Raw genomic sequence first — 9,714 nt, forward strand, 5'->3', positions numbered from 1 at the left:
TAGTCATCAAGTTCTTGTAACACCCTACCCTCTGTTCTACATCCATCCTTACCTCATCAATAAGGTCAAGGCTTAGACGAAGCTGCATCTCATTCTCCGCATTGTTATAGTTGGCCACCCTATAGCTAGTTAAACCAACTTCTATGGGTATCACTACGTTACTTCCATATGCTAACTTAAAAGAAGTTTCTCTAGTTTGAGTCCTTACTGTCGTCCTATATGCCTAAAGGACATTGGGTAATTCATCTGGCCATATTCCTTTTGCCCCCTCAAGCTGAGTCTTAATGATCTTCAGCAAGGATTGGTTTGCAACTTCTATCTACTCGTAGAACTCTCTAAAAGGTGTGTTGTCAAACTGGAGTCCATTGTTTGAGACAAGCACCCCAAGGATTCCAAAATGGTAGATAATGTTCTTCCAAATGAAGCTTCTAACATTCTGCTCGATGATCTTTGCTAATGGCTCTGCTTCCACCCATTTAGTAAAATAATCAATCCCAACCACCAAAAACTTCATTTGCCTTGTCCCCATAGGAAAAGGGTCTAAAGATATCGAGTCCCCATTGGGCAAAGGGCCAAGGGGCCACTATTGGAGTGAGGTATTCTGATGGTCGTCTAGGCACATTGTATAGTGCTAACACTTATCATAGGCTTTGATGTAAGCTTTCGCATTTGCTTGAATGGATGACCAGTAATATCCAACGTGCACTATCTTATGAATGAGGGACTTGGCCCCCAAGTGGTTTTCTATAGGCTCCTTTGTGAACATCTCTCAAGACGTAATGAAACTCGTCCGGAGTCAAACATCTTAAATAGGGTTGAGAAAAACCTTTGTTATTCAACACCTTGTCCATAAGGACAAACCTCATCGCTGTCACGCTTAGCTTACTTGCTTCTTCCTTATCCTCTAAGAGGAGCCAATCTTTAAGATAAGACACAATTGGAGTGGTCCAGTTGGCTACTCTGTCTATCTGGTGTACTTCTAGAATGTCAATACTCGGGATATACTAGAACCATATACATCTGTATCCTGAAACACTTGAACATAACAAATAAAATTTATTAAGCACTAGATAAGTAGAACACAGGGCATGTATGAAGAACAAGTAAAATGCGATCAAGATACTAATTGAAGTATAAGATATAAAGCATAACTTGATTAAACATGAACAGTCATTAGGAAATGACCACAATGAACATTTAACTAGTAAATGATCATTCGGACACACAATGCAATTAAGAGCAATACTGAAATCAATTGCATGTCCAACATACCACATAATGCATTAAAGAAACTAAGGCAAAAAGCAAAAGATAAATATAAGCATCAAGAAACGGCTATAAAAACCAAGGAACATAAAGTACTAAAGAAAACTATGTTTTAAACTAAAGTACTCGAAAGCTTCAAATAAAGCATTGTAAATAAACATAAACTAGAAAAGCACAACAAAAACCACCAAAATAAACCAATGGTGTTACTACTTCCTCTTAGGCTATACTCCCCTTCAAGCTAATCTACTCCTCATTTTTTGTCTGAATGGCCAAAGGTCCTAGAATGCATTAGACTTCGATTCTAATTTCTCTAAGTCTTGGATCTGAGAAGAGAGGGCAGTGATTTGGCCTTGAAGGTATGTGAACTGCCTTGTGGAGAAGTCGATATGTGAAGTCAGCATGGCATGCATTTCTTCTACCCTTCCAAGTATATAATCAAGGTGGTCGGGTGCTCTAGCTTGAGCTTGAGAAGAAGGCTATGGAGTATCCTTCGGTACAGAAGTAAATCGCTCAATTTCCTTATCGGTGTTGCCTCCTTCTTCTGCAGCTTCATCTCTTGGAATTTGAGATGTACTGGTGCCTGGACTGGGAATGTGAGCTTTGCTCCAGATAATGGTTTGCTCACTTATAGGTTTTCCTTTGCATGACCGAAAGACCACTTGGAATCTTCACCCTTGCCCTTGATATTAGAGACATGAGAAGGCATGGGAATGGTAGAGTTAGCCTTGAATTTCTTTTCTTGATGCACTTGATGAAGAGATGGTAGATGTGACCACAAATATCAATCTCTTTGTGAGTAAAGAGATCATGTAGGAAGACATTCCTTGGTGTCGACAAGGTTGTCATATTCTTCACTAGATAAAGGTTGAAGTTCATGATGTAGGCCAAGTCTCTCATCTCCAGAAAGAACCCAATCGTGTGCAAGGCCTTTTTCTTGAGTTGACCTCCAAGAACTTGCATGAGAGGCTTAAGTTTCTCTTCCTCTCATTATAGTGTAGAAAGGTGTCCAAAGTCATTGGTCAAATCTCTAAAAGCTCTTGGATTGACTCCCTTGAAATTATGAACTCTCACCCCCTTACCCAACAATTGATGTGGTCACCTTCCATTAATGCATTAGCAAAGAACTCCCTAATAATGCACTCATACATATCACCCATAGGATTCAGGAATTTCGTCCATGTCTAGTATGAAGCATCAATGGTTATTTCAATTAAGTCATGCACAACTAGCATGAAGTTAAGTGACCTATCTCACTAGTAGAAAAGAAAATATATGAACCCCCCTTAAAGTGTTTACATTGATTGAAAGCTTTTCATTTTCCTTCCACTTTTCATACTTTTTAATCAATACAACTCAATTTTTGATATTTCTTTGATGAATAAGCCTTTAGTTTTGGCACCATATATTTTGAACTCACAAAAGTGTACATTCGGAGTAATCGCTGGAAAATTGCTAGACTTCCTAGTGAGTGATAGAGGGATAGAAGTTGACCCATCCAAGATCAAAGCCATTTTAGAGATGCCTTCACCCAAAAGTGAGAAAGAAATAAGGGGTTTCTTAGGTCAATTACAATACATTAGTCGACTAATTGCCAAGCACAACTTTACTTGTTAGCCCATCTTCAAACTCTTAAGGAAAATGATAAGTGCCAAAAAGCATTTTAACTTATCAAGGAATATCTCCTCCACCTACCTATCCTAATGCCTCCATAACATGGAAAACCCTTACTCTATACTTTTCCATCATAGGGGATGCGGTTGGAAGTATGCTTGCATAAGAAGAGAATGACAAGAATGAGAGGGCCATATACTATTTGTACAAGAGGTTCCATGATTATGAGACTATGTACACTCCCATAGAAAAGTCATGATTTGCACTTGTTTGGGCTGTACAGAAATTGAGACATATCGTCTTACCTTTCCAAATATAGGTGGTAGCAAGATTGGACCCATTGAAGTATCTCTTTGAGAAACTCGTTTTGAGTAGAAGATTGTCAAGATGGTTGATCTTGTTGGCAGAATTTGATTTGAGGTATGTTGCAAATTTCTGTGCTGAGAATCAAATAGGGAAGATGGTAAAGAAGATTTTCCAGATGAGGACATTTTGCATGTTGAGTTGGGACACTTTTTATGTTGAGTTAGGGACATGGAAGATGTACTTTGACGGAGCTGTAAACCAATATGGGAATGGGATAGGAATACTCTTGATCACTCTCGAGGGATCTCACATACCTTTAGCAATTAGGTACTTCGAAGCAACTAATAGCATGGCTGAATATAAGGCTTGTATTGTTGGAATGGAAGCTCTTCGAGAATTGGGGGTAAAGGAGGTCAAAGTCTTTAGAGATTCAACTTTGGTTAAAGCCCAAGCACAGAAGTTGTGGAATGTGAAGGAGGAACATTTGAAGCCTTATCAACAATACTTGGAGGACTTGACCAAGACCTTTGACAGAATTGAATACATAATCATCGCTAGAGCTTAAAATTAATTTGTGGATGCCTTAGCTACCTTATCCTCCATGGTTGAGATACCGGAGGGAGTGTGGACACGACCCTTGGAGATTGAGTGAAGTTATGAGGAAGTGCACAAAAGGAAGACCGAAGCTTCAGTAATGACCATAGAGGAAGAGGAAGTTCCATGGTAATATGACATTGTGAAGTTCTTGGAACTAGGGGCATATCCAGATGATGTCGACAAGAGAGAACATCTTTCCATTAGGATGATGGCAACACAATATATCCTATGTGGAGGAAAACTCTATAAAAGATCCTATTATGGCATACACTTTCATTGCTTGAAGAAGGAAGAAGCCGAGACAGAAATGGAAGAAGTTCATCAAGGGATTTGTGGCCCTCATATGAATGGAACAATGCTAGCCAAGAAAATCCTAAGGATAGGGTACTTTTGGAATATTATGGAGACCGACTGTGTGGACTATGTAAAGAGTTGCCACAATTGTCAGACAGATGCCAACTTGAACCATGTACCACCCAGTGAGTTGTATAGCATGACTTCTCCATGGCCATTCTCAATTTAGGGCATAGATGTGATCGGAAGGATAGCTCCTAAGGCTTCTATTAGGGACATTTTGATGTAATTGGCTAATCTTTTGACAAAACACACTTTACTTATAATTGAGTAGATCTGGATAGGTTTAGTACTTCAAAAAACAAGTGTTCAAGTTTAGTATTGAAACCATACAAATCTAACCAAGAAACAAGTGAAGAAGTGTTGTTCATTAAAGCTCAACAGATGTCTCGACAAAAACATTTCTATCCAAGTTTAATGTTAAAGCTCAACAGAAGTGACACAAGCTGTATCTATCGAGAATTACGAAATCAAAAATTCCAGATTTGATTACACGCATATCTTTTCTAACAACCCTAAACATATATAAGGATTATTTTAAAGGCCATTAAAAGGTGATGCGAGGTGAATATACATGCATTGTGTGATTGGAGACAGAAATTGCCCTAGTTGATCTTTCTTTCTGTAGAAGCTATTACGTCTTTATGCCAAGGGTTTGTGACCAAAGAGCTTCCTGATCTTCATTGTTGGATGAACTAAAGAACTTTGTAGCCAACACCTTCCTCAAGTTGGTGTGTTAGTCATGTACTATGATCCGTGTATTATTGGTTAATCATGTACTAGGATATGTGCATTGAAAGGAGAGATTGCCGCTACAATACAAGTCCAATTGGGTATTGGAGTAAGGGTTCAACTGTAGGTTGGTATTAGGTACTAGGATTCCTTTTACTTGTAACCGCTTGTTTTGATAATAGTGGATTCTTGGAAGTGGTGACCTTAAATTCACCTGGTGGGGTTTTGCCTAGGTGGTTTTCCCTATTCGTAAACAAATCACCTGTGTCAAATTTATTTTTCATTGCATTTAACTTAGTTGGTGATTTGTTTGTGCTACCACGCTTATTGCATATTAAATTGACTTAATTGATTAATTTACCAAAAGGGTCAATACATTTTTGGCCTATCAAATGGTATCAGAGCGGGCACAATCTGATTAGGTTTTAATCTTTGCTGTGTGATCCATTGATCCCTGTTTGTCATGGATAGAAGACAATCTCTTATTGTACCTCCTTTATTTGATGGCACTAACTATGCATACTAGAAAGTATGCATGAGAGCTTTCTTGTAGTCTTTAGTTGAAAGGGTATGGCAAGCTGTGAAGATTGGCTTGACTAAGCAAAAGAAAGCACCAGTTGATTGGGATGATGCCAAGATCAAAGCGGCAAACTTCAATAGCAGAGCATTGAATACACTATTCAGTGCAATGACCAATAAGGAGTTCAAGAAGATATCCTCAACTAAAACCGCTAAGGAAGAGTGGACCATTCTCTAGACAACCTATGAAGGAACCAAGGCTATCAAGGATTCAAAGCTCTAAAGGCTCACCACTAGATTTGAGGAGATAAAGATGGAAGAGGATGAGTTATTTGATGAGTTCTATGCCAAACTCAAGGATATAGTCAACTCAACCTTTAATCTTGGGGGAACCATTCCCAAACCCAAGGTTGTAAGAAAGGTGCTAAGGTCTCTATTTGAGAGATTTCATGCCAAGATCATTGTCATTGAAGAATCAAAGAATATTGATTCTATTCCTTTGATAGAGCTGGTTGGCAACTTGCAAACTTATGAATTGGGTTTAACTAGAATTAGAAAAGGAAGCACAAGTAAGAGCATGACACTAAAGGCCAAAAGTAATGATACTAATGAGTCTTCTAATGATGAAGATTCCAAGATGAAATCCTAAATCACTAGGCAGTTCAAGAAGTTCATGAAGAATGCTAATGCGAAAGGGTTTGATAAGGACCATAAGCAATCAGTCCGACTTAGTTTAAAAGCCAAGACAGAGGAAAGAAAGATGCTAAAGATGGTGGTTAGTCCACTCTTCCCTCCTAACCAAAGTGCTTCAGTTGTCAAGGTTTTGGACACATGAAACAAGAATGTCTAACATGTCTCAAGTTAGTTGGGAAAAGCAAGGTTCTTGCTGCTACCTTGAGTGACACTGAGCTTGAGATTGAGTCAGATGACAGCGATGACAAGGGAATTTTGAATGCCTTCACTACTACAATTGATCCTATTGAAGGGGTTACAAAAACAGTAGATGATGAAGACGACTTGGTGGAATCTAAGTTTGAGAAAAATGATGAACAAGATGACATCCATACAGCCTATGCAAAGTTGTACAAAATTTCCAAGAAGTATGAGAAACTGTATAGGCTGGCCATCAAGAAGTTGAGTGATGTTGAGCTAGATTGAGAGGAGCTCTCTACCAAGGTTGATGAAGCCAATCAAACCATTGGAGTACTGTAGTTTGAGAACAATTTATTGGCTGAAAGGACCAAGAAGCTTGAAGCGAAGCTATTCTAGGTTAGAGCTTAACTGGAGAGGACTTCCAGTGCAAAGCTCGATGAGATGCTAAGCTTTTAGAAAGCTACTTCTGACAAAAATGGCTTGGAGTATGATTTCTCTTTTACTAATATTGCCTCATCTAGTACAACTGTGTTTGTCTCATTTGCTAATAATGTTAATTCTAAGAATGATGAAACTAAAATTGAAATAGCTAGTGAGAACTTAGATAAAGGCAAATCTATTTTAGGAGGACCCCCTAAGGTTCAAAAGAAAGAGACTAGAAACCCTAGGAATAAGAAGGACAAAAACAAAAAGTCTCAACAAAAGAAGCCTCATCTTTGTCATCACTGTGGAGCTTCAAGGCATACTCGTCCAAATTGCTACAAGTGGTTAGCTACTCAACAAAGCAATAGTATGCTTTCATCCGGAAACCAGAATCAGTTTCCTTCCTCTCTTGCTCCTCTTGGATATCTTCTCAATGCCCTCATGTTCCTTTCAAACTTGAATGGTTTTAATTCTTTCCCCTCATCACTGGATCAAAGGTTCGCTCAAAGGAAAGGTTCTTCCAAGGTGTGGAAGGAAAAAGGCTTAAAGTGATTTAATCACTCTCTCTCTCTCTCTCTCCTTTTGGTTATGCATTACTTGTTTGTTTTTGCTTTCCAGTTTTTGAGACAGTCTAGCTTTATGCTTTATGTGTTTCTTTATGTTTTTGTTTGGTTGTTTTTCAGTTTTTTTTTAAATCTTTTCATAAAAAAAAAATTTTGAAAAATCAGAAAAATAAAAAAACTGTGTTTGTGTATATTGGTACTTGTGCACCTTGGATGGCCATTGAAACAAATTTTTATAAATTTTTTATCTCTTATAGCTTAGATGAGCATCTCAATGTACAACTAAGTAAGTGAGTTTTGTGGCTCATGTTTGTGATAAGTATGATTAAGTGATCTCATATACTTAACACTCATACCACTCTTTTGGATGGAAAGGACTAGAAAATCCTAAGAAAGAGGCATAAATAACCATCTCACCACTAAAACTCGCCAATCATGTATAACATTTGTGTGCTTTGACATAGCAAAATTGTGATGCTTTAACATTTGTGATGTTTAACATTTTTGATGTAATTGGCTAATCTTTTGACAAAACACACTTTACTTGTAATTGAGTAGATCTAGGATGAGTTTAGTACTTCAAGAAACAAGTGTTTAAGATTAGTATTGAATAATTGGCCCTGATGTATGAGAAGAGGGCTAGGGCACAATATTATGCACAAGGATACCAAAAAAGGATTGCTAGGACATTCAATAAGAAGGTTAAACCGAGAAACCTTAAAGAAGGAGATTTGGTCCTAAAGGTGCTTAGAGATAAGACTTTCGACCTAAAAGGGAAGATGAAGCCAAGGTGGTTTGGGTCATTTATCAATAAGAAGATCATATCTGGAGGTGCAACAAGAATTATAGATTTGGATGGTGAAGAGATGCTTCGCCCAATTAACATGGATAGACTCTAGAAATACAACATCTAAACAAAGAGAAAGGAGAAAGCCTGCTAGGTTGAAATCCTGAAAGGGCGGCCTAGGCAAAAATTAAGGCATAAGAACCTTGCTAGATTGAAAACCCAAAAGGGCAGTCTAGACAAAAATTAGGGGAAAAGACCATGGGCATGGCGAAAATTCCTGAAGGGATGTCATGGGCAAAAATTAAATGGCAAATGAAAAAGAAAAGAAATAGAGAATAAATGACATTAAGCAAAGATAATAAATAGGTTATTCTCTTATTGCTTAAATTAAAAGATGATAAGATTGTTTTCATAGGGGATTTGGCACATTTCAATCCTTTATTAAATTCCAAAAAAAAAAAAAAAAAAAGGGAATTACAAAAGTGCAAAGAAGTAAAAACATGGGGCATATCAAGGTGGTCACTCAGTCCTCCTTGCTTTCTTACTAGTCTTCATGTAAGCTTTCTCATCTCTCAAAATCCACTTCATGTCATCCTCCAACCATTGCTTGTACCCAGCAGTGGGATAGATGTATCGAGGAGGTACAATGCCTTTCGTCACCCTACGGCATGGCCAAGTCTCACTAATATTGCCCAAGATCCTATTTCCTAAATAGTTTAGGACTTCCATTTTAGTTAGTGATTCTAATAAGATTATAGTCTTTATCAAGTGCAAGGTTATTAGTTGTGATAGGATTACAATTATTTAAGAAAGACCCAAATAACGAGTGAGAGTGCTGAAATAGCCCTTTTGTTAAGTTTATTGTAATGTGAATAGATACCTTGTCTTGACTTCGAGTCTTGCATTCCATGCGGAGGGCATTTACTTCATGGATTACAAGGTTAAACTTTTTTGTGATTGCGCGAATGTTCGTTACGCTATTGTGACGTGACATAGTTACATCACATTGAATTTAAACAATTAAACACACTTGATGTGTAGGGTTAAAATTGTGATAAGATCACAGTGATTTCAAGACAATCCACTTGTTTTAAAATTTCTAGTGGGAGAGAGATACAAGGGTTGGATCTCACGGCCTCTATTGTTGGTTCATAGAGGTGTGGGGTAAACATCTCGTCTTGGCCTCGAGCCTTGCGTTCCATGCGGAGGATGTTTATTTCATGGTACTACAAGATTGAATTTCCTGGTTTATAGTGGTTTGATCAAACACCTTGTCTTAACCTCGAGCTTTGCATTCCATGCGGAGGGTGTTTTTATCATGGTACTACAAAATAAACCTGTTAAAGGGATGAAATGTGGCTACACATGATTCTAGACAATGGCGTACACTAGACTAAGTTTGATAGCATCCTCTATGCTGAGTTCTTGCTATTACTACTTAGAGGCCAAAGGAAGAGCGACAAATTATTTTTGTTTGGTAAGAGTTACCATGATAGCATTAATAAAGAGAATAATTCTCGCCTGATCATAGTGATTGGTATTCACTCTATGCTGAGGAATATTAATTGCGGGATTAGGTTGTCGTTGCACCTAGTATAGTATGTTTTCGGGTTCCATATTATATGGTTATGGATGCAAAATGATAATGTCCTGGTATTTAAGTTCATGGTCTCAAAATAA

This window comes from Quercus suber, unplaced genomic scaffold, assembly GCF_002906115.3.
Source record: "Quercus suber isolate HL8 unplaced genomic scaffold, Cork oak 2.0 scaffold_196, whole genome shotgun sequence".
Classification (NCBI taxonomy): Eukaryota; Viridiplantae; Streptophyta; class Magnoliopsida; order Fagales; family Fagaceae; genus Quercus; species Quercus suber.